Source organism: Camelus dromedarius, chromosome 25 (assembly GCF_036321535.1).
Source record: "Camelus dromedarius isolate mCamDro1 chromosome 25, mCamDro1.pat, whole genome shotgun sequence".
Lineage (NCBI taxonomy): Eukaryota > Metazoa > Chordata > Mammalia > Artiodactyla > Camelidae > Camelus > Camelus dromedarius.
The window spans coordinates 21,501,564-21,526,332 of record NC_087460.1 but is presented as its reverse complement, the minus strand read 5'-3'; the positions used below and the strand labels follow the sequence as shown (position 1 = coordinate 21,526,332).

The window sequence follows — 24,769 nt, the reverse complement described above, 5'->3', positions numbered from 1 at the left end:
GCCCTCCCCTGGGCTCAGGCTCCACAGTAAAGAGCTGGTGAGCCTCCCTCCTTTCCAGAAGACGACACATTTTGCTGGTAGCCTTCTGTACCTCGCCAGACTTAGAATTTTAGTTTGTTGATTTAATTTTATTTTCTGTTAGCCATTTCCTGATAAGAGATACCTTTTACCTCATGGTCATATTTCAATTAGCTGTTACTGAGAATTGCTGATCTGATCCATAGAGTAAGTATTATATTAACCTTGTAGAGTATTTATCATTTTTCTGTCTTTGCCCTTTAATTTTGTATGCCCTTTCTCTATCCTATTTGGGGCCTTATTTTTTTAATTAAAAGATGTCTGTTTGCAGTTAAGAAAACAAAAGAAAAAATACACATGATAGCTAAAATTAGAAAATATCTAGTGTGTTTTCTGTCTCGGCAATGGAGGGTTGTAGAAACTTGTGAAAACCTTCATTACACAAGTTTCTTAAAATGCGGATTAAGAAATAAAACCTTCCTTCCTCATCTTTCAAGCTGCACAGCTAATTGTCAAGAAAGTTAGGGGAAATCCTCAGAAGCCAAGACAAAAAAGAAAGCAGGGATTCTGGGAGATAAGCGAGCCTTAGAAGCCCTGGGGTGCCTGTTGGCTCCTGAACTGAGTTTTAGTTGCCCTGACAGGAGGGAAGGAGGTGAGCCCGAGTCCTCTCACACTGGGAGTTGGATGGCTGATCATATGTAAGGCCAATCCCATCCCAAGAAGCCTGGTTTACTAAAGGTTGAACTAGGAAAAAATATCCTCAATGCAAGAAAGTAAGGAATGTCAATATTTTTGGAAGAGGGGAAAAATAACAAATCCAAAGTAAGGATATAGTTTAAAGCTGTTCTGGCATGAGAGTGACCACAAACTCCTGGCAGAAAAGCACAGCTATTCCTGGAATGAGAAGTTGTGTTTTGAATGGATCAGTGAACAGCCATTCCGAAAAAGGCCTCCAGAGTCTTGTGGATCAGGATACTGGACGGCAAACACCTCTCTTCCAAGGTCTCATTCAAATAACCAGAAATGTTTTAAAGGAAAGAAGCCATAATCATAGTTCTATTTATTAACATTACTATATGCTAGGAATTCAGAGGTGACTATGTAGTTGACTCCTCATTTATGGACCTTACTTTCTCTTTGGGGAGAAAAACTGACATAGTTGGGGAGGTTGGTAGAGGGAGGTATTAGTCTGTTGCAATTAGCCAGGAGAGGAGATTAAGAAAGCAGTGAAGGATGGGTGAACTTTTTAGCTGAGGACAGACAGTCTTGTTCAGTTGGCTTTTAATTGCAGGCTCAATGAGCTGTCACTGGAGGGAATAGATCTTACTGAGGATGGACTTAGCTCAGGCCTCTTTAGAATGGACAAGTGAACCTGGAGAAAGACAGTCAAATCTGTGCAGACATTAAAGTTCACTTGAACGTGCTCCATCCCTGAGCCAAATATAGGACAAATATGCAGCAGTTCTTAAGGACAGAGGAGTGGTTTCTAAGGTTCTCCAAGAATGAATCCCAGGGAACCGGGATGGCCAGTTGTCAAACTGTGAGTTTGCTCTTTGGACGGTGTATCCACCAAGGGTATTGGCCTTTTATAGGTTTCCATTTCTCTTTAATACATGTCAGGTGATGAGGACGTGGGCACAAGTATTTGACACCTTGTCGAGGCGACTTTGGTTACCTGCCTAGAAGCACGGTCACAGCTATGGCTGCATCATACATCTTGCCACCCATCCCGTTCCCCAGCTCCGTGATCACGGCAGTGTGGTTCCTTGACCTGTCCATCTCCTCTGTGACATCATAACCCATGAAAGGACCGGAGCGTATTAACTTGGCTTTCTTAAAGTCAAAGGAACAGATCAAATATGGAGTCAGATTTGTTCTTTCCTATTTCAGTAGTGCCATGGAGAAGGCAGTTTGAGCAGCTTTTTGAAGGGCCCTGGAGGCTTTCTCTCTCAGCCTCTGGGCGCCTTTATTGAAACCCCTTCATAGCTGTCTGGCGTGCTGTAAAACCACTCCGCCTGTTTTGCCGTGAAGATGTGTTCAGTTTATAACTCATCTCTACTCCTTGGAAAACAACTCAATAAAAACTCAGTTGGTTTTCCACCAGCCATGGGCAGGGTTGGGGGATACCTTGTTATTATTTCATAAAATAAAAATAACAATAATAATAATAATAAATAATAATAATAAAAGAAGTCTTAAAACAGCACTGGGCACATTGGAGAGTGTCAATAAATGCTTCCTGGCTTAAGTCAAAAGTGATGACTCAGTGATTCCATGGCTGCTGTATTTGCTGAGCTAATTACTCCTTTGCTCCATTACACATTTTTTTTAACTGAAAAAGAAATACATGCAAAGGGTTAAAAAAAATTCAAACAGAGCACAAAAATACACAAGTGAAAGAAGTTTACCCTCATCCTCTGTTCTTCCAGCCCTCCCTGGAGATGCCACTGTTTACTATCCTTTGGGTGCTTTTCCATATATGCTATGCACATTCCCACCTATGTATGTAAATTCCTTTAAAGTTTTAGTTATTTTTAACTTAAAGGGATTTAAATCCTCAAGTGGCTTCTGCCCGGGTAATAGAACAGAACAAATCTGACTCCATATTAGATCTTTTCATTTGACTTTAACCCTATGCTCTGTCTCCTAGGCTTCATCTTGCTTGTAAAACAATGTTGCTTAGAGCCTGAAATATACAGAAGAGCCTATTCTGAAGGCTCTGACCTTTAAGAATATTTAACACTTTTTCATTCATAAAAAGAGAACAAATTACAGAATAGAAAATAACGTTTGTTTTGTTGGAGGTTTACAGAGATTTGGCCCAGGCAGATAGCTGCAAGAACAAAGGATTCTAACAAGAAGGAATTCCTACACCAGGAAGATTGCAACAACCAAGCAAGTAGGAAAGGAGCCTGAATTCTGACTTGGGGAGATGGTTTTCCAGGACATTAGTTTGCCATCTAGGTCTACAGAAACTTGCTATTCCTTGCTCCAACACCTGGTCTCCCAACTTATTGGCCTGTCCTGCACTGAGGAGAATGAATTTGGACTCGGTAACACTCCTATCTACCTAGAAAGCTGGGCACAGGAACTGAGTTTTATGGAAACAATAGGCCAGCCAAGAAACAAGCACCACTCGGAGGGTTGGAGTACTCAGATTTATTATGTCGGCGGGCTCAGAGGGGCTTCTGCTCCGAAGTTCTGAGCAGCTCCAAGACGTGCACATGAGGTTTTATAGGGTTAATTACAAGTAAGGTGTATTAGCCAATAAGGCTCAAACAACAAAAAGCAAGGAATCACTACACTGGAGCTTATCAACTTGTAATAGATCAAGTTACTGAAACCTGTTGAGCTTGGATTTACGAGTTAGCTTGTTAGCCCAGTAAACTGACACTAAACTTCAGATTTACGAGTTAGCCCAGCAGAATTTAGATCAGTAAACCGACACTTATCACACTTAGATTTGTGACTTAGCTTGTTAGCCCAGCTGGGCTTTTCCTTTACATGAGGATAGATCTCCCACACCCAGGGAACTACTGTGAGCCCTTGATGGTTCCACTAGGGTGGGGTGTGGTTTACCCAGGAGGGATGGAGACTGTGCACCAACACTCAGGCAGTCTACTCTGTCTGGGGCTCTGATCTTGTACCACCCCGCTCCCCGCCAGCCCAACACCTGGGAGAGTGGAACTAAGGCAGAGATCATGCCTGCCTGTTTCCAAGGCTGTAAAAGGGGAATATGTACTCTTCCCAAGGTAGTTCTGAGCGACAACACCAGCGGGTGCTTGGTTCCCAGAGCAACAGAAAACCCAGCTCTGCGTGGGGGCAACTGGTGTGATACCCATAGGGGTTCTGCAGAAGCATCGGATGGAGGGCTGGATCAGAGAGGTAAAACATGAGCTGCGGGCCTTGAAGGGTTACAGAATGGTACAGAGGCAGGACTGCCGCCTCCTTCGGGGTGCCCCCAGAAGTAAAGCTTTTTCTCTTCATCTCCGCTACGACCATCCCCTCTCCAGATCCCTCCCTTTTCTCTGCTCTTCCTGTCCATCTGTCTCCCTCCACTTTTCCCCTCCTCTCCTCCCCCTCCCATCTTCTCCCTCCCTCGCTGCCCCACCTTCTCTCGCAGAACACAGAGTGGATCGCTGGCCCTCCTGCGCATGGACAGTCAGTGCCAGCTGGACCGCGGGTTGGAAGCTCCAGCTCCGAGCCGGGGATCGGCCCCAAAGGCTTCTCAGCTCTGTCGACCGGTAGGCTTCTAGCTCCTGCCCGGGGCCGGGGCCTCTGGCTGTGGAATTGCAAGGTGGGGGGCTCCCGGGAAAGGAGTCAGGCGGCTGCAGGAGGGCGGTCGGCATGTCACAGCCCCCCAGGGCGCCAGTCAGCCTGTGTTCAGCTGAATTGCTCGGGCTAGATCCCTTTGCCGGCGCCACCTACACCGGCGCCCCGGCCACACCTGTCCATGGCCAGGTGTGCACCTGCAGCCTCTCACCCAGCCGGGCTCCCCTCAGTCCGCGGCTGGCGTCCCCTTCCCCTCTCCCGCCTGCGAGTCCTCTCCCCCCGGGCTGCCTCTCCTCGGCGGGCGACCCGTCCCTGCCTCTGAGCGGGCTGTGTCCCGGGCGGGCGGGGTCTGCGGAACCGGACGGGGGCGGGCGTCTGGGGCTGGGGTTGGCCTCCGAGCGGGGCTGCAGCCCTCGTTTCCACCCCCCTCTCGCTTTCCCTGCCCCGCGACCCCGGGGCTGCCCTGCTCTTCCTTTCCTGCTCCCTGAGGACAAGCTCAGCGGCGTGGGCGCTGCTCCCTGGGCTGAGAGCCTCCGGCTGTCAAGCCCAGCTTCTGGTGGAGTCGGGAAATTGGATCCTCAGTGCTGAGCGAGCTTCTGTCTCCTCCCTCAGTGTTTATGCCCCAGATAAGTACCTTGAACACTTTCAGGTGTTATGATGGCGGTGCTTGTTGATGTCACGTGTTTTTATAGTGCCAGGGATTACAGTGTTGAAAGCAGGGCTTGGTTCAGTTAAAAATGAGCTGAAGGCATGAGGCTGTGACAACCTCCTTCCTTCCCACTCCCAGGGTGAAACGTGTAACCGTCGATTTTAAAAAGATAGTTACAGTCCCTAACTAGACCAGCCCAGCTTGGGTGCATTAACAGGAAAAGCACCACCAGAGAAGTTGGAGACCCAGGGACATTGCAGTCCTAAAGAGTTCCTGGCACAATTTGGTTTGTTTTGGTTTTTTGTTTTTCTTAAATCGTGGGGCAGACTAGTAGTATACAGGGAAAAATAATTGTCAAGAAATATTTTTTCATATAATAGCTTTATTGTGATATTGTTCACACACCATGAAGTCCACCCATTTAAATGGTACAATTCAGCAGCTTTTAGCATATTCACAGTTGTGCAACAATTATTATTCCAGAAAGTTTTCATCACATCAGAAAGACCAGTGGAAATGAGTGACATATCCACCCCTCCCCTGTGGTGTTTCTAAAGAAGTTTCTTGGTTATTCCTGACCGTAAATTAACTTGTTACATTCCATGAAATATCTGGTAGGAATTCTAATCAGAATTGCAATGAATCTGTGTATCAAAACAGGAAGAATTAATGTCTTTATGGCATAAATTTCTTCTACCCATGAATATGTCTTGGACCGTATCTTTTCATCTCTTTACAGCCTGGCCCATAGGAAGTCCTCAGTAATTGTTGGGCTTGTGAATGATGAGATTCTATACATCGTTAGTTGCTACTGTAGCCTTTCACAGTAGAGAAAAGTAATCTCAGTGAAGCCAAGTGACTCTCTGATTGTCAGAAAGAGTGACAGCCAGTGATGGAGTGATCCAGTGGACTTGGTGCTTGCAACCAGGATTCTCCACCACCTACAGCTAAGGGGATTACAGTATTCTTTTTTTTTTTCTTAATGCCGTTGCTTTTATTTTTACTTATTTTTTTAATTTATTTTTTATTGAAGTGTAGTCAATTTACAATGTTAGTTTCAGGTGTACAGCAGAGATTCAGTTATAAACATATGCATATGTATCTACATATGTTTTAGATTGTTTTTAGTAGAACTCATTACAAAAAATTGAATATAGTTCCCTGTGCTATATAGTAGGTCCTTGTCATTTATTTTATATTTATTAATGTGTATCTGTTAATCCCCCCTTTCCTGCCGGCTAACCACAGTTTGCTTTCTATGTCCATGAGTCCATTTCTAGCAGCACCATTTTTCCTAGTAATATATGCTCTTTGGCTGCTTTCAGTTTCAGTAATTCCATCTTATCTGTGAGCGCTTTTCTTCTGGTGGCCTTTATGTGGTTTGCACATGTGGTAATAGAGATCTGTATTTGGGAGAACTTCAGGCCTAGTGTAGTCCCTGGTACAGAGTGCCCACTGAGTTGATGCTTGAACTGGGAAAAACACATAGTAACTGTTGGAATTTCCACTATGGTTGAGACTTCCAGGTTTCCGTAACCTGTTTACCCCACCTTATTATTGGCTGCCCCCATACTGGGTAATTTGGTGGAATTTCATGGTATGGTGGTGTAGAGACAGGGCCTTGTATGCTTCTTCTCTTTCCGTTTTCTAAGACTCATTCTCCTGGGCCTCCCAGATCCTCCCCCAGGAGTGCCCAGGGCTGCCTTGATGCTGTGCTGAGGCAATATTTGTTAATAAGGCCCTTTCCTCATCTCTTCTGACCCTCCGTTTCTTTCTCTGCACAATGAGGGCTTACACTAGATAAGTGCTTTTCAGTTTCTTTTAAGCCATGTTTCCTTTGAGAAACAGAAAATGCAAATCTCTCCTCCCATCCCAACACTTTAGATTTTGTTACGTCCTGCAAGGAGTGACATAGCTCTTTGTGGAAAATTGATGTGATTGTGATTCCAGGTGGCACAGAAAATACTCTTCAGAGATTTATTGCAGGGAGAGGGCAGAAAAGGGGCAGTATGTCACACTTTCTAGTGTGAGCACTGGAACAGGGGCTTGGATTTAAATATGGTGTCTGTCGTGGCCTCTCTTTAATCTTGTACAATGTGATAAACCTCTTTACCTCAGTTTCTTGATGTGTCAAGTTGGGGTGATAATATTTTAAGGCTTTTGTGAAACATTATACACATAATATATTTGTGTCTCTGTAGAAACAAGACCTGCAATGGTTTCAGGGATTTAAAAAAAAAAACTTGCCCATAGCACTATGTCGCTGTGTATTTTAAATTTTCTGGAGGGTGAGGGTTGAGTATAAAGTCCATCGTGGGACAGGTGGCCCATAGTTCTCTATGCCCCAGATTGCCCCCTCCTCCCCAGTCCTCTTCCTCATTCCAGGATGAAGTTCCCTAGTAGATTTACACAGAGGTCTTGTGGAAATGGCTTTTCATTTTATTGTTTCACCAAGAAGGGCTGCCATCATGATCTCTGTGGTCAGGTTTTAAAGGGCTGCCATCATGATGTCTAGTCAGGTGAAGGCTATGCAATTGGGAGTTTCTATTTAATAAAAAGAAAAAAATTACAAATAAAAAAATTAGAATAAGGGTGGTGACAGGGGCTCTTGGAAGTGAGCACCATTAGCTGTGTTAGCTTCAGGTGCAGTGGCCTCTTGCCACAAGGACCCATCCTGTTGCTCTGAAGTTGGAGGGACCAGTGGGTTCAGTGGGAATGTTAACTGAGTGTATCTCATGTGCTGGGCATTGTCCTATTTGTTCTGTGTGTTCCTTTTTTGAGACAGTGAGCTCATTTAACCTCAATAGCCTCTCTAAAAAAGTAGAAATTTTATTTTGAGATATAATGTAGATTCCCATGTAGTTGTAAGAGATAATATGGAGAGGGCCTATGGACCCTTTGCCCAGTTTTCCTTAATGGTTCCATCTTGCAAAGTTGGGGTACGATTCATTACTGACTTACTAACAATTTGAGGTTAGTGTTATTGCCCTCATTTCTATCCACGATTAAACTGGGGCTTAGAGAAGCACACAGGCCTGCCCAGGTCACCCACATGGTTAGTGTAGAGACGGGTGGAACGTGGGCTTGGGATTTCCAGGCAGTACCATTATGATGGTCTGTGGCAGGGAGCAGCATTCATTTTGCTTGTTTATTCATTCATTCAACAAACATTTATTGAGTAACCTCTGTGGGTCAGATGCTTTCATAGGGTTATCTGATTCTTCAGCAGTACTGAGAATCAGGTAATGTTTACTTTTTTTAAATCTGAGAAAATTAGCTATGAGAGGTTATAACCCACCAGAAGGAAATATAGCTCATAAAGGAGGGATAGCAAATTTGTAGTCACCCCTTTTTATACAGGTGGTACACTAGGCATTTTACATTTGTAAACTTCCGTAATCCAGATATATTCTTGTAAGGCAAGGATTTTTTTTTTAAATTGAAGTATAGTCAAGTTTACAATGTTGTGTCAATTGCAAGGTGTTTTTTGAATTTTGAATTAAAAAGTATTTTTTGAGGAGGGTAATTAGGTTTATTTATTTTTTTCATTTATTAAAATGAGGTACTGGGACCTCGTACATGATAAGCACTTGCTCTACCACTGAACTGTACCCTCCTCCCCAAGGCAAGTTTTCTTATCCATTATTCTGCAGCTTAGGGGTTCAAATAAATTGGAATTGAAATCCAGATCTTTTGCTTCTACTGTTGTCCTTTTCTTTATATTCTGCTGAAGGGGGTTGCGGAAAGCAGTTCCTTTTTTCATTTTTTATTCAGCATTTTTGAGAAGTGACTTTGCATCAGGGCCTTGCTAGGTGCTTGGAAACACAAAACAAGAAATGACCCTTCTGTGCAGGGGCAGGAAGCCTAGACCAAAAGCTGGGTAAAGTGATCCGAGCTATGGTAGCCATGTGCAGGCTCTGAAGGACAAACTTTACCCCCGGATTTGCTTGGGCTTCCCCTGCCTTCTGGCTGGTACACACCAGGTCACCGCAACCCAGAGGCGCCCGCAGCCCACAGCACAATATTTACCTCGATCTCCTCTCCCCTCTCGGCAGGGCCTGCAACATGAGCATCCCTGACTACGTGCAGTGTGCTGAGGATTATGAGACTCTTCCCGTGGTGGTCCAACCAGTGGGGATCATCTCAGAGGAGAATTTCTTTTGCATCTATAAGCGAATCTCCTTGGTGAGCAAAATCAGCCCGTGCAGCTCCCAGGGCGCACTCTGTATGCACTACAGGCACCACTATGCGCCCGACAATGGATGGAGCGGCTTCCAGACCCACCGCAAGGTCGTGGGCCTTGTCACCATTTCTGACTGCCTCTCGGCCAATGCCATCGGGAAGCACCATGTTCAGAGGAGCTGTATGGCACCACGCTCTATGACTCTCAGCTCTTTGTCTTTGTGCTGCATGGGGAGGTAGCCAAGCAGCCGCGCACCGACGTGGCCTTCAAACTACGAGGACTGCAGGGTGGTGAAGAAGAGGATCGAGGACTTCACTGAGTCACTCTTAATCTTGCTCAAGTCCAAGTGGCTGGATGGGGCCCCTGACAAGTCTGGGGACAAGATCCCACTCCTCTGCATGCCGTTTGAGAAGGAGGACTTCATGGGACTGGACACAGACAGCAGGTAAGTTTACCTGGAGGCCAGTCCACCCTGGCTGTGTGCCAAGTATCTTCCCTCCATCCAGAAAGGGATCAGCACGGAATAGGACTCTCTTGTAGCCAATGGAGGAGGGAGGTGCAGCCCGCCGGTTTACACACATTTAAAAGTGAATCTGCCTTTGTTTCAGAGAGATCCTTTTAGTGTTAGTGTGGACACTTACTCCTGCTTTTCAGCCAGGACCCCTGGTGGGACCCCTGGAGTTGCTGTCCAATAGAGTAGCCAGAGCCAATGATGCTAGGAGCACTGGGGAGGAGGCTGGTCTTAGCTGAGATGTGCTGTAGTTCAAATGCACATGAGACGGTGAGGCTTGTCTACTAAAATATATAAACTATCTTGTTACTTCCTATATTGATTACATGTCAAAATGATAGTATTTTACATACAGTAGATTATGTAAGATATGTTCTTAAAATCAGTTCCTAGTAGTTGCTTTTTGTTTGTTGGTTTGTTTCTTTGTTTACAGTTTTAAATGTGGCAACTGGGAAACTTTCTTTACATGGCTCTCATTTCAATTCTGTTGGGCAGCCTTTCCTGGGACAGTCTCATCCCTTTGCTTATATAAGAGATGCTGAATCCCGAGACGCAGAACGAGGCGTTGGTTGAGCTGGCTTGGAGCCAGTGTTTCCTGACTCCCAGTCTCAGCACCTGTTCGGCTCAGGCCCTCTCTTCCTGCCCGACAGGCAGCATACCATGTTAGGACATCAGAAACACCTCCAGGGAATTCCGGATGAACTCCTTATGCAGGGAAAGGCATATCACGGAGTATGAGACAAAGCAGGGAAACATTCATCCTCACTTTGTCCCTGTGATTAAGTCAACGGCCCCACTTTTGCCTTGGAAGTGCAGACGAGCTCTCCTGGGCTTACTACCCCCCCACCTTCTGCTCTGTTTCCCCGTGTATCTATCATGCTTTCCCTCGGGCAGAAGAGGTTAGATGCCTTTGCCCAGAGTTGGTCCCCCTTTGCAGGGGAGAGTGAGGGAAGCTGTGCCCCCACGGCCTACGGCCTCGGGCCTTGAGTCTGGAGGGCGCTCATGGCGGTACCACAGGTGATGGTCGGAGGACCTGGCACGTGCTGCCGGGCCTGCTGTGGAGGCAGTGCTCTGTGATTCTTGAACTTACCTAAGATCAAATCCTACTTTCTGGTTGTTGGTAAGTTGGAGGAGAAGATGCCAGAGAATTGATAAAAAGAAAGTCCAGACCAGCCCTGTGAGTGAGAGGCACAGGGGGCCCAAGTCCCACCTGGGTGTGGTTCCTGGCGGGCTCTGGATGAATTTTCTGTTCCTCCCGGACATACCTCTATGACTTTAGTAAGGGGTGAGACATGTAGTGGCCATGATCTCTATTTGTCCTCGCAGGGTCCTGTGATCTACACGCCCGCACACCCTTCTGCTCCTTGGGGATGAGGTGGCAGGTTTAGGTGCTTGGGCACTGCTGTGGGCACAGCTGCCAGCACCGGGCTACAACGAGGCTGGCTCCATTCACCTCACATGTCACCTCCTGCTGAGCCCCCAGGCGTTAGTCAAGGTAGGTGCATCGGTGCAACTTAAGCAGGGACCATGTTCTCCCCCGGGACAGACTGGTGGGTGAGCAGTGGAAACCTGGAGCCCTGCCCGAGCCCCCAGGCCAGTGCCTCCTCTTTTGTCATAGGAGGCACTGGTGACATTTTTGCTCAGCAACTGCTTGGCTCTGAGTCTGCGGACCCACCAGAGAATGCCTGCTTTTTTTTGCCTTTTGACGTCTGCCCTTGGGATTTGGTGGAGTAGCTGGATGTGTGCTTAGCCCATAGTATTGACACAGTCACCATTGTTTACCCAGAACCTCGTGTACCAGGTATGGCTCCCGGCATCAAAATATAGCAGCGCATTAAACCTCCCTCCTGGTGGGTCTGTCTGTTTTGGTACCATAAGGTCTCAGCCAGCATCTTAACGTCAGTGAGATAACGCGGCCAGTGACCTCGGGTCAAGCACGTTCTCCTCCAGTCAATTTTACTCCATTGTTGCTTTTACTATTCCGCAGGCATTAGTTTTTTAAACAATGCTTTGGTGCAGGAACAGAGCCTAATTCTCTCCTGCTACTCTTGGTGGAAGTGCGTAAAACTGTCCAGCCTGAAATGTGACCAGAATTTGTAGCTTAAGACCTGCCTAGACCCATGTAGGTGGAGTTTTGGTTAGGGGCACAGACCACGGCGTGGTCCCCAGGCAGCACCGCTCCCCTCAGTCCCCTGCCTTCCCTGGAGCAGGAGGTGAGGGTGGGTCTCACCATCCCCGAGTCCCTGGCCTCACACAGTCACGTAAATTCTTGTACGTGCTGTCAAAGTCAGGTTTGTTCTTGTGTGTTTCTAATTTTCTCTTGTTCCTCTTTTCCTTTTTCTTTATTCCTTTTTCTCTTGTACTGCCCTGTGAGCATGTTGTTGCGTCTGAAAATGTGGGCTGTGCACACCCTGCATTGGAAATAGCTAGATCGCCCTCCATGCTGTCTCCATCGTTTTAAAAAGCAAAAACTTAACAGCGGCCTTGATCCATGTATTATCCTTGTCATCTTTTTATTTTCTAATTTTTTATTAGCACATCACCCACTGGTGTTTGATACCTCTTAAAATCCTTGCTTTAAGGAACCAGTTTTGTCCTCCTTATATTTGGTGACAAATGCACCCTTATTAAATTTGCTTGATTGTTTTGAAGAAGTGAGATGCGAATTGATTTAGCCGGCTGCTGAGGGATGCTTTTCATGAAGTATTTAAACTTGTAAAGTCAAATTCTGCAGCATCTTGCTCGATTCCTGCTTTTACACAAACGTGCTTGGCACTCGGTTCCTGGCTGTCGCTGTGTGACGTGTGTGACGGCGCTGCCTGGCCGGCGGTCACTGGTGAGGAAGTGGCAGGCTGTTGGACGGAGCAGTCACCGTTTTGTTATTTAATTTTATTTTTTTTTGCATTTTACTTCCCGTGCCATTTACTTTACTTTGCCTTCATAAAGGGGCAGAAGTGGGTCTAAAATCCATGCTACTCTGTTGTTCCCTTTACGAGGCAGGTTTTTCTGAGTATCAGGACAACATTTCCTTCTCCTAAGTAGCTGGCTCACCTGGATCTGGTGGACATAGGGACTGCTAAAGGGGACCGTAACTTCCACTCTGCTCCAGCCAGTGGGCATTCTAAGCCGGGTCTGTGGTTTGCCTCAGCAGCCGTGCAGGCCTCCCTGCACCGGCCTTTACTTTTAACCCATGTTGGCAGTAAATAGCTGACTCCGTGTCTGTTGCAGCTGACGTCCACCACTGTCGGCCTTGTCGTTAGTTTGCGGTAGTGAGTCTCCAACATCCCAGTCAACTGTGAAGGAAGATGCTTTGGCCGACCTAGGACCTTGGATTCTCACCCCCACCATGGTTCATCTCACCCGGTGGAAGTGTTTGGCCACCACCATCATGCTGACCATGAGGCCTTGTTTCTCCTTTCATGCTCTGGTCCAAATGTGGACACTTCATTTTTCACTGAATTTCTGTCGCTTGAGACAGGCCAGAATATCTGAATGAGTCCATCACATTGTGGGTGGGGAACAGAACAGAAGTAAATGTTGCTAGTAGAAGGAGTCTAGTCTGTCCGGGTTGGCAAATGCAGGCTGGGATCTATGATGGCCGGGCTATGCCCTGGAAACAGGCCTTTCCCATGGCTCCCGAGAGCCCAGGGTTCGGAGTGAGAACAGCCTGGCCTGGGTTCCTCCATCCTCATCTGCTTACTGGCAAGTGTGTCTGCTAATTAGGAGCCCCCCCACACCTCTGGCCCTTCAAAACTCAGACCATGGGAGAACCTTGAGTCCCTTCTCCTGGGCCTCCTTTGTGAGAATCCAGTGCCTTCTGAGGTGACCAGTGGCAGGAGATGCCTCCCCCTCCAGGGAGCACCCTTTGGAGGACTGTGACTCAGCGCACCATGCTGTGAGCTTGTGGGGTTCCAGCCGTGGTCCCTGCAGAACCAGACTTGAGATGGGCTTAGTGACGGAAATAACAGGACTGATTCCAGGGCAGGGCTTGGGGGAGGGAACAGTGGAAATTGAATGTGATCTCAAACACATAGGTGGGTGCTGGGGCTGTTACTAAAATGGGGTGTCAGGGAGGTACCTGCCAGGAATCGAATTCCAGAGTAAATGGCGGACATGAGGCATTTTTAAGATGCCATTTGTCATCCAAGTTAGGACTTCAAAGAGGCACTCGGGTCTATGGCCCTGGGACTCAGGTGAAGGAGCCGGACTAGAGATACACGTTGGGAGTCGTCATTCTTAGCTGGTGTTCACAGCCTTGCATGTGAGTTAGATCATCTTGAGAGCTGCAGACTGAGGCTGAGGGGGGGCAGGGCTGTGTCTGGGTTGGAGGAAAGCCCAGACCATGCAGCTTTGGTGTGTCAGTCAGCGGCGTTTTTGATTTTCAGACTAATGACATTTATCCTTAAGGGGCCAGGGGTTGGGCAGGGCCAGCCAGGAAGAAATCTGAAAGGAGGGTCGTGGCCACGTGTCTGTCTTGGGAAGATGCAGAGTCTGCAGGGTCCGGGAGGGTAGACTTCTAAGAAGCTGGAGTTGGAGTCGGGAGAAAGTAGTCACACTCACCTGTGAGGGAGGGAGGGAGACCTTGGGAGTCGCCACCCTACTGGACTCACTTTCCAATGAACAGAAGGCAATCAGACAGACGATCTGAGGTGAGAAAGGATGGGCGCTTGGAGAGGAGACAACCTGGAGAATGGTGCTTGCAAATTTCTGGAATAGTCTCCCTGAAAAATAGAGTTTAAAAAAAACCCAGACTCTTAAGAACATTGATAGTGACTGGGGAGGAGGCAGTTGTTTTTCTGGCCTCCTAAGGGTAATGCATGTATCCAGGGATACACAGAAGATTCGGGCATTCTGTTCCGGGGGTTTGATCCTTACCAGGGGGAACAGTGCAAGTTTAAAGGGGGAGAAGGGCAGCGGAGGGAAGCTAGCCAGGCCCCGTGTCAGGTACCAGTCGGCAGCCCTACTTGCATGTTGCATTCTCATCCATGCCTCCCAGGTGGGCGGTGGCAGCCCCCTTTTGTGGATTGGGAAGCGTTCTCAGAGGGGTTAAGGAATTGGTCCGTTTAGCGGCTAGTAAATGCTGTAGCAGGATTCAAGCAGGGCCTTGTCAGACTTCAAGGGCATGTTTTCTCTACTAATTCTGGTAACTCCCTGTTGTACTTGGAATGGTGAAGTGGATCAGTTTTGGAGCCTTTCAGAAAAAGTGCAATTTAAGTCCCTCAGGACTGTTTCACAAAGCTCAGTGTTCTTTGATGGTTCGGAAGCACCGCAGTGCTTTTTGCCCCACAGAGGTAAGGTCTTACTCCTTGACGATGACGTGGTTGCAAATGACGTACAGGTGCAAAACCAGACTAAGCAGCTTCTGAAGGGAAACTCTCCAGTTCTCCCTTGATTGGCTTTCTTCCACGGGATGTAACTGCTGCAGCGTAGGCCTGAGCTTTCCATATGGATTGTGGGTTTGATATCCAAAGTTAGCATAAAACGGTCAGATGGAGAAAATCGACGTTGACAATTTATTTTTGGGTTACATTAGTGAAGATTTTCTATCAGTTAATGACCCATATATCGAATGAAATTGAGTACAGAACATTGAATTTCTTAATTTCTATTTAGAGTTCTCTTACAGAGTAAGGTTCCCTGCTTTGGAACATCAGCTCCACCACCAGGGCACCTATCAGTGTGTTGGTGTGATTGCATTTACGCAGTGAATGTAATCTGGGCTTCCTCAGCCCCAAACACTCCAGTGCAGTATCACGGTCTGTAGCCATCTCTTAGTCATGCAAATACTTCTAAAATTATATGATGCCAGAAAAGAAAGAAGAGAGAGAGAGTTTGCCTTTATCAAAATTCCTTTCTATTCTAACTGCAAACTGTTGTTGAGCAGCTCTGGTTTCCTTTGGATATGAATATATACATTTCTTTGCATGTAATCTGGGTTTTGGACTAGAACACCAAGCTCTTGCTGTCCACAAGCCACAAAAATAGTAGCCAAATTGCACACGTGTGAAATAGTTTATACTTTTTTCTGAGAAAGAAACCTTGAATTTTGGACTTGGGCTGTGATTTTTGCTTTTAGCTTCCCCCACCCCTCTTGTAATCTCTCACTCTTTCCCACGTGGCCCCCAATAGGTCGTGGTTTCAAAGGAGTGGGCAAACACCCAGTTGGTCACCATGTACTGTTGCTATAGATGGAGCCCTGCCAAGACCTAAAGGACATTATCAGAGAGGACTTCCTGGAAGAAATGGGCTCTACTTTCAGTCATGAGGACAGAGTAAGGTTCAGTCAGGAGAAGGAGTCAAGAGTGTGGCTCAGGTGGCAGGTGCAGCCCGGGCAGAGGCCTGGAGGCTTGTGGGGTGGGGACCCGGGGAGAGTGCCCTGTGTGGCCCAGGGTGGAGTGTTCCCCTGCTGGGGAGGACTCTGGAGAGAGCCTGGGGTGAAGGGCTTTGGAAGACGTTGGGTTTTACTTGAACAGACACTGGAGGCAGTGAAGGGTGTCAGCAGGAAGTGACCCTCAGGAAAGGTACTTCTGGTTTTGCTTCTGATATTCTACAGACAGAAGGTTCGGGACGGGCGAGAGCAGGTCTGTCTGTCCCTTTGAGACCCACCCCGTCATTCATTTATTCATAACACGCACACTTCTCTGTGTCTAGGGGAGAGATGGTGGACCCACATTAGTAAGCAAAATGTATTTGCTTCTTGTGAGCTTAGCAATGTCAGAAGTTGACTTAGCCTAGAATGTTCTAGGAATAGAGGAACAAGTTGTGGAGTTTGGAGGGAGGGAAGGCTTCCTTGGGAAACAATCAAAATGAGCCTGGAGGCAAGTGGGAAGTAGGAGCAGGACAGGGGGTCCTTGAGGTCACTGGGGACCTGGGAACTGGGGTGAGGCTGGGTGAGCAGTGTCGGGCGGGGCTAGAATTCCACCAGGGAGCCTCTGAAGGGTTTGAAGTGGGGTGATGTAATCAATTTTGTGATTTGGGAAGCCTGCCGTTGCTCTGTGTGTGTGTGTGTGTGTGTGTAGTGGGGAAGAGGGGGAGGGTGCCACCAACTGGGGGGGCCACTAGAAGACCATTCACAGCCTGGGAGAGGAGCGTCAGGGCTGCTTGGGGACGGCAGTGGCAGTGTGGATGCCGGATTTCCTTATGGGGAGGGCTTGTTATCTGGGTCGCCCGAGAGGCGACTTTTGGCTGGAAGAAAAGTGATGGAGGCTGCCAGGTGGACTTTCCTCTTCTCTCCTTCCCTGCCATGTGTAATGATCTTAGCTCAGCCAACTTTTGGAACAGAAGAGTTAAGTTCCAGGGTAGCCCAGGACTTTGTTGAGCTCGTTCGAGTGAGATCTGATAGGATTTAGATTTCTGTTCAGATCTGCATGTCCATTTAGCTAGAAACATCCCATCATTTCGATTTCCATGGGGTATTTATTCTTGATAAAGATTGCTTTCTTGGTGAGAGGAAATTTAATACAGCTGTTGTCTTTCTCAAAAAAAATCATATCTTTTAAGAACTTTAATATTCAAAAGAATAGGAATATTTAAAATGATAAAGTAAGGCTTTGGTGTAGTTTCTTTGGTTTCTGAGCTAATGTGGAGTTAGAGCCTTTGCATTACTTAATAGCACATCCTTGTCAGTATTTAAAGAGCTGTTAGTGAGCGCCCCAGGCCCCACCTCTCAAAACATCATTAAAGTTTGCTCTGAAATAGTGAGGTCATAAAGGTCTTGTTTGCAGAAATCAAACAGTTGGTTTATATTATGCAGCATAGCACCATTTATAAAATAATAATAGGTTCAAAATTTAGAAAGTGGAAGATAATTGATTTTTTTTAAAGCTGAAACATAAACTTTCTTGTGCTAATGTTGAACTGGAAATTTTGAAAAGAAAAATCCCACTGTAATATCATCTACGTGGAATACATATATGACTTCCACATTTGAAAAGTAACGGCGCAGTGGTTTTAGAAGTCAGGAGCATTCCAGCTCAGATACTGGCATTGATGGTTGCTGGTTTTCAATGGAAGAGCCTAAATTTGCCTTCTTAGCATTTTTTTTTTTTTTTTGTAGTGAGAGGGCTGAGTAATGCTTTGCCAGCATGATTTTGGGGCAATTTGAGGGCAGATATCGTGTACCAGCAGTGAGATATTTCCATGCATTTAATTTTCCGGACATCACCATGGCACATGTGGGGTTTGTGCATGCAGGCAGGGATGCTGCAGGACTCCCTGATCCATCACCGTTATGTCCTGGAGCTGCTCCAGTTAGTGAATAATTTTCTGTGCCTTGGAGGTAAAGTGGTCTGATGCAGATGATCAGATATGTAGTTAAAGTGCTATTACTTGAAATAAGAGAAACCTAGAAATATGGCTCTAACAATACAGGATGAGGGAGGAGAATTGTCTGAGCTGTGTGCAGTGGGGAGTCTTCCCAGGTGACTCCCTCGCCGTGATTCCTGCCAATATCCGCCCCAGCCCTGCACGGTTGTCCTGCCGAAGCAAGCATGCACTTTGCTCAGAAACACACTGAATTTCCTTGCGCCTCTGTTTGTTGGCTTTTTTTTTGAAAGCACATCTTGCCCTTTGCTTAAATGCCATCCCTGGTAGTCGCCTCTTACCCTCATCCTTCTGGACCTCGTCCATACATAGCTGCTGAATGGATGAACAGAATGTAGAATCTCCACTTAGTGAAACATTATTCAGACGTAAGAGTGAATAAAAAAAAAGAGGAAAATGAAAAAGGCCCCCTGTTCTGGGAAGTCCACTCTGACTGCTCAACCCGCCCTTTTCCCTTTGAAACACAATCACTTATGCTCCTCTCTACTCTTTTTGATAGTACTTACCACCTTCTAATAAACTTTAACACTTTCAAAAAAAAAAAAGAGAGAGATGCTGATACCACTTCAACATGGACGAGCCTTGACAACAGCATGTTAAGTGAAAGGAAGCAGACACAAACGGCCACATATTGTTGACTTCAGTGATCTGAAATGCCCAGAATAGGCACATGCAGAGGCAGAGAGCAGGTGATGGTTGCAAAGGGCTAGGTGGAGGGGGGTTAAGGAGTGACTGCTAGTGACAGGGGGATTCTTTTGGGGTGATGAAGTGTTCTGGAAATAGATGGTGATGAGGGCTGCACAACCGTGAGTGTGCAGAAGACTGCTGAGCTCTGTCTATGGGAGTGCCTGTGGTTGGGGGCGGCTTTATTTTCTTCTCACCCTGCACTCTGAAGAGTCATCTTGTGCTGTGGCCTTTCTACTAGTGTGAGTGGTGAGACTCAGAGACTTTGGAGAGTCTTTGTTTCTTTTTCCCCCCATGCTGAATGTAGGCAAAATAGGTTTAAGCCTGAGAAAGTGCTCCATCTGCAGAAATGTCTTTGAGTTTTGCATGGTGTAAAAATCTTGAGAACTTTTTAATCGTTGAGGACAGTCTGTTGGGGGGAAATAGCCCGTGAAGCCTTGGTGAGACCTGGAAGAGCCGCGCTTCCCTCCCTGACACGGGTGGAGTTTTCACCCCCGTTCAGGCAGTGAAGGGCCCAGACCCGTGAGCGGAGTTGACAATCGTGAATGTTTACGTGTATCCGCTGCTTCATCTTGGATATTAATTTCAAGCTGAGTCAGTTTGTGGCGGCGGCCTCATCCTACATCAGGAATCTATAGTATCTGCTCTTTGAGGTGAAGACCTGACAGACTTGGTTATTTAACAGTCTCCCTTGAATTGATATCTCAGATTCCTTTGTCAAAAGAAAAACAGCAGAAATACAGACGTCCTTTAATGCCAATATGACCTGGAAAGGGCTTAGTCTCTGTGCCTCAGTGGCCTTATCTGCGGGTGGGGAAGATGATAACAGTGTTTCCCTCAGAGGGGCTGGTGAGGGGAGAGTGAGAAGCACAAAGGGAGGACTTACACGAGATGCTCATGAATGACCGAATTTAGTGCTCTCAGCCTGGTGAGGCCTCAGGGGCAGAGATGTCAGAACAGAGCATTCCTAGCCAGAGCTAGATCCTTGTTGGCAGCTGTTATGATCAGTATCACAACTGTGGGTTATCAGGTAGTTTTAAGACTTGGTAATATGAATTCATGAATAATGTTAGAAGACTAGACATCTCAGATTCAGCTTACATAGTTCTCAAGATTTCCTCTGAGAAATGGATGGTTTTTTCCCCATCTTAAATCTGAGATGAGTCTCTAAAAAATTCTGTATTCCTCCAAATTTTTGCTTTAATTCTCCATTTCTTAAAAAAAAGTTTTTAAAATGGAGTTAGTGGGGACTGAACTGAGGGCCTCATGCATGCTAAGCACGTACTCTCCCAAATGAGGTATAATCTCCCCCCTGATTTTTTTTTTAAAATTTACTTTCTTAGTATTCAGAGGTTAGAGGCCTCTAATTCTTTTTCTGGAGACTTGTCCATGAACCTGTAAATCTATAATTAATGGACAAATCTTGGTTTATTAAAAAAATGAATAGAATATTCTGCAATCCATCCAAAAGGAAATGCTCATTGGCTTAAAATGTTTCTCCTTTAAGTTGATTTCTCCTTTTTGGTCTAGCTCAATTTATTAACAGACATACTCATCATCATAATGACCAAACTCTCTCTGAGTGGACACCTACCTAATGCTAAAATACTTTCCTCATGTTTTACTTCATAGCAGGTGTTAGACGGTAGGTAATATTGTCTCCTTTTTTGCAGCTGAGGGATTGAGAGATGGAGCAGCTTGTCCCAAATCACACGCAGCTATCAGTGGCTAGCTCGGTGCTGGAACCCAGGCTGCACAGGATGCATTCTTAATTGCTCCTCTAATCAGCCTCCCGTTGAGTGGTTACCCGAACTCCTGTGACTCCATAAATGGCCGATTTTAGTGATCTCAGCCTGATGAGGCCTTCAAACGGGAAACACCAGTGAGAATGTGAGACAGAGTGGCATAAATTAAAATTGTACATTTTCACAAATGTTTAATTCTCAGGTAGTGGCATAAAAAGTTAATTTTTATGTATTTTAGTGCTCTGTGAGCACTAAAAACAAAATATTAAAAATAATGATAGTGCAAAAGAGAAGGGGGCTTTGAATGTCCAACCACTGCTGATGATGTTACTTTTTTTTCTTTAGTGGCCCTTATTGACAGAAATACAAAGACTGAATTGGTTTTATGTAGTCTTAATATGGAAGAAAAGATTGTCAATGAATATTTTAAGAAAATGTTTATTCTTTTCTTTCCTGATGATGTATATATAAGTTGTTTTCATGGCTTAAGTACATTTCCTGTTTTGTGAAATTTGAGTGATATCGTTTAACTTGTCTCACTGTGAGAGTTAGTAGCCTTGTATACAAAGAACCCAAGAGGTGCTTAGTAAAACTGTGCTGTCACAATGACAGATATTTTAGAAAGATCAACTCTGAATACTAAAGAGGGTGGCTTATTACTGATGCATATTTAATATGTATATATATGATATATATGAATATGGCTTAAAGTAACAAGGATTCATTTTTTTTTAGTGCACTATGAAGTTTTAATGAAATCTCTATCTTTCTATTGAGACAGGGACTAGTTAAATTGCCTTAAGCAGACGACCTTGAAGATTACTTACACAGAATGTGTATTGTTAGAACTCAGATTTCATGTTGCCGTGTAACCATCCACTCAGACATTTAAATTCGTGGGATTCTGACCAGATTCATTAAGTTTAGAAAAATCCACATTGATCATTTTCAGGGAATAAGCTTCTCTCTTTTGTGATTAAAGAAAATTTTGATCTTTTTTCCTGCACTCTTAACAGGTTTAAAATATCAAAACATTGATTTGACATGTCACTTTTTTAATAGAGAGAATAAAGCTCATGCTGTTTTATTATGTAAATAAATGTTTTTGTATTTCAACAAACGTATGATTTCCTGGATTTTTGAGAAGTATGTTGCAAGATACTTAGATAACCTACCTTCGGAAAAATACAGACGTGACTTTTATGAATATAGGCTTAGTAAAGATCTGTTGGATTTTGCTACAGTGCAAGACATGAGGCCTAGGAGAGATTTGCTGCCGATTGCAAGGAGGACAGATCCCATGTCTCAGTCACCCCTAATGTAAAATGAAGTGGCTGGACTGGATTCTTTCCTGTTCTAAGATGAGTTTCCATGAGCCTGTGTCTTTTGTTTATATTCAGGAGTATTAGCAATATCATATTAAATACTGAGTACCCCTCCCTTCCCCCGAAGCAAAGTGCAGTATGTGCTACAGAAGCTTTTAGTTATCTGATTCTCGTTTCTGATCCTACAGGCAATTTTTTTGTTGCATGCTTCCTGGCAAACTGGAAGGTCTTTTTAGCCATACGTGGCTCTTGTTGCACCTTCTTATCGTCTTAATTTTCCTGTTTGTTAAAGAAGGCTTAAACAACGTTATTTTGTTTTGATTTCTTTCCTTGATGCTTCAGAATAGCACAATGTCCATTATGTCTGTCTACCTGGAAAAATTGTTCTGCTTATATTTTAGTTTTATTCTGTCATCTCGGTGTGAACATCTCAGACTTGCTGTGTAAACAATGGCAAAATCAGACTTTTCTTCCAGTGTTAGAAACCAGTGAGCCGGGAATTTATAAAACAGCTAGTAGCGGCCTCTGGAGCACCTTAAAGCTGAAAAGTGTACTGAGTTCCCTGAGTATTGACCCCGCCGCTGTGTGTTAATTGGTGGTAGGAGATTTGGTACATATAGGAAGGGGTGTAGTGTTTTGACTTGGGTTTGCGTGCACGCGCTGCCACTGAGCACGTGAGCCTGAGTCAGTTCCTTCTGAGATTTCCCTCGTCTGTGACATTGGGACGTTCGTATCTGCTTTGTAGAATTGTGAGAATTAGAAATTATGTAAAGTGTTTACCACAGTGGGTATGTCAAGAGGGCTCATAAACTTTAGCTGCTGTTTGGTGTGAAGCCATCATTTTATAGTCTTTGGCAATTACTAAGAAACAGGAAAACAAGAAAAGCTGGTTTTATGATGAAAGATATTTGAGGAGGTTCCATAGTTCCTATACCCATAATTAAGCATCAGCAGAGTCAGAACTGTTAACACAGTCGCCCTGAACCAACGTTAAGCCACAGAATTTTTTGTTACTTCATATGTGTTGGGTCCTAAGGGGATCCAATACTTATATACATGTTGTCTCCAGCAGCCAACTGAGAGATGACACAAAAGAGTAGGCAGGCGATAAATGTCTTCTTTGTTACTGATGAAGCCACGTTCTCCATGAACTTCAGGGCTGTGGGAAAATGCGTGTCATGATACTGTGTCCCAGAAGTAGAGACTCACCCTGTCCCAGGTAACTCTGGGCCACAGCGAGCCTTCCCTTGAGAGGACCTGCCCCTTCATGCACAGGGCTGTCCTGACATGGAGCTGAGCATCCCAGGTGCTTCCCAATGGTGACCAACACTGGAGGGAAAGGTAGGGTTTCACATTCCCTGCTTGTTTCCCCGGACTCACACCTCACCCTGTTAGTGTGACGAGGGCTAGCTGTGAGCCAGAGGCCAGGGGTGTGAAGGGAGATGCACTCTCCATGGCCCAGAGGAGTGGGGAGGAGGCATCCCCTCCCTAGTTTAAACAGGTGGTGGGATGGAATGGGAGGGTGCTCCCCAAGAGTTTGTAAAAGGAGAAATAAGGATTTTCTTTGGGACTTAAACTAGCCAGGAAAGACATAATAAAAATTAGAAGGGAGACTTGTAAATCACTTTTATATTAAGTTGACATTTGTTGAACACCAAAAATGTGCTACATTCTTTTCTGAGAGTTTTACAGAAATGAATCCTTCAATCTTCTCAACAAGCGAGTAAGGAAGGTTTCATTGTTATCCCAGTTTTACAGTGTGGAAATTTCGGCACGGAGAGGGTAAGTAAGTTGGCCAAAATCACAGAACTAGAAAGTGGCAGAGCTGGTATTTAAACCCTGGCTGTCTGGTTTTGAGGCTCCCAGGGATGGGCTTTGGGTGTTTAGAGGTATCTGCATCCCTGAATCTTTGTACCACTTTGCATCAGTTAGCCAAGAAAGGACAGGGAAAGGAGAGTTACACAGGTGCTCACTGTCATGTCTTGGCCACTGTCCACGAAGTGTGCACTGTGATTAGCGTTAATTATTTTCTAGGCAGTAGATCTGTTCGTATAACAGAAATTTAGTCCATTGAGTTAATCTAGAAACCCTTCCTGCTCTGCTTCTGTCCATGGTTGCCATGTGATTGCCTGCCTGTGATTGGGCCATGGAGGAGAAAATGTACTCATGGTTGAACTCTGATATTTCAGTCTGGTTTATAGTTTCACTTCTTCTGTTACATTAATAAGTTAAGTTTCTGGTTTTTTTGCATCAGTGTGTCATGAGTTTGGTTAATGTGAAACCAGTCCATGGGAGCCCAGGGATGCTAACGGTATAATTTCTGAGCACATTGTCGCACTTCTACCCGTGCAGACCTGGCTGGAGGATGTCCGCCTTCCTCACTGATTTCTCCAAACAGCAGGGTCCTCTCCCACCCCCGGATGTGAGGCTGGGAGCTCTATGAGTTGTCCAGTCAGTGGCCAAGTCCACCAATCAGAAAATGATGAAGTACCCGGAAGTGGGTTTAATAGAAGAAAAGGGCTTCCAGGTAGTCCGATGGGCTGTTCGAGTCCATTTGGTGAGAAGCTGTCCACTGTCTGTGGTTGAGCTGCTGCTTTGCTGTTGAAAAGTCTGGATTAGATGAAGGGATTTTAAAAAGGAGAAAGGCGTGATTTCAGGTGGTACGTCCACACCGGTGAGAAGTGAAGGATGACCGCCTGTGTGAGGCATAAACAGAGTCTTACAAACTTCATAAAACAGCTTTAAAAGCTCTGCCATCTTAGTGCACTTCATATGGGATCCAGTTCATCACTGGTCGCGCTGAGAGGGCAAATAATTGATGATGGCAGAAAGGACACGGAGGCATCAAAAATCCTCAGTCATGTTCCCTGTTTAAAGGATGTGGCACAATGTAATATATTTGAGCTGGTTTTTCACTGAACAATTTTTAGTGTTTTCTGGGACTCCCCAGTGCCCCAAGGCTCCATGCAGCTGGGTGTCCCCTCAGAGCAGCTCTGTCAGCGCTTGCCCTGGGCTGACGTTTTGTCGCGGGGAGCAGGATGGTCAGCGTCCCCGGCTCCT

The 24,769-nt window shown here is 45.6% G+C and overlaps 1 long non-coding RNA gene across 1 annotated transcript in view; it reads left to right on the top strand.

The window, feature by feature from the left end:
• LOC135319327 (uncharacterized) overlaps positions 1-24,769 on the top strand; it is a 175,260-nt gene that overhangs the window by 56,295 nt on the left and 94,196 nt on the right. The window contains exons 8-9 of the long non-coding RNA XR_010377838.1: positions 8,995-9,567; positions 10,960-11,128. This is a non-coding gene — a long non-coding RNA (uncharacterized LOC135319327). The remainder of the gene's footprint in view (positions 1-8,994; positions 9,568-10,959; positions 11,129-24,769) is intronic.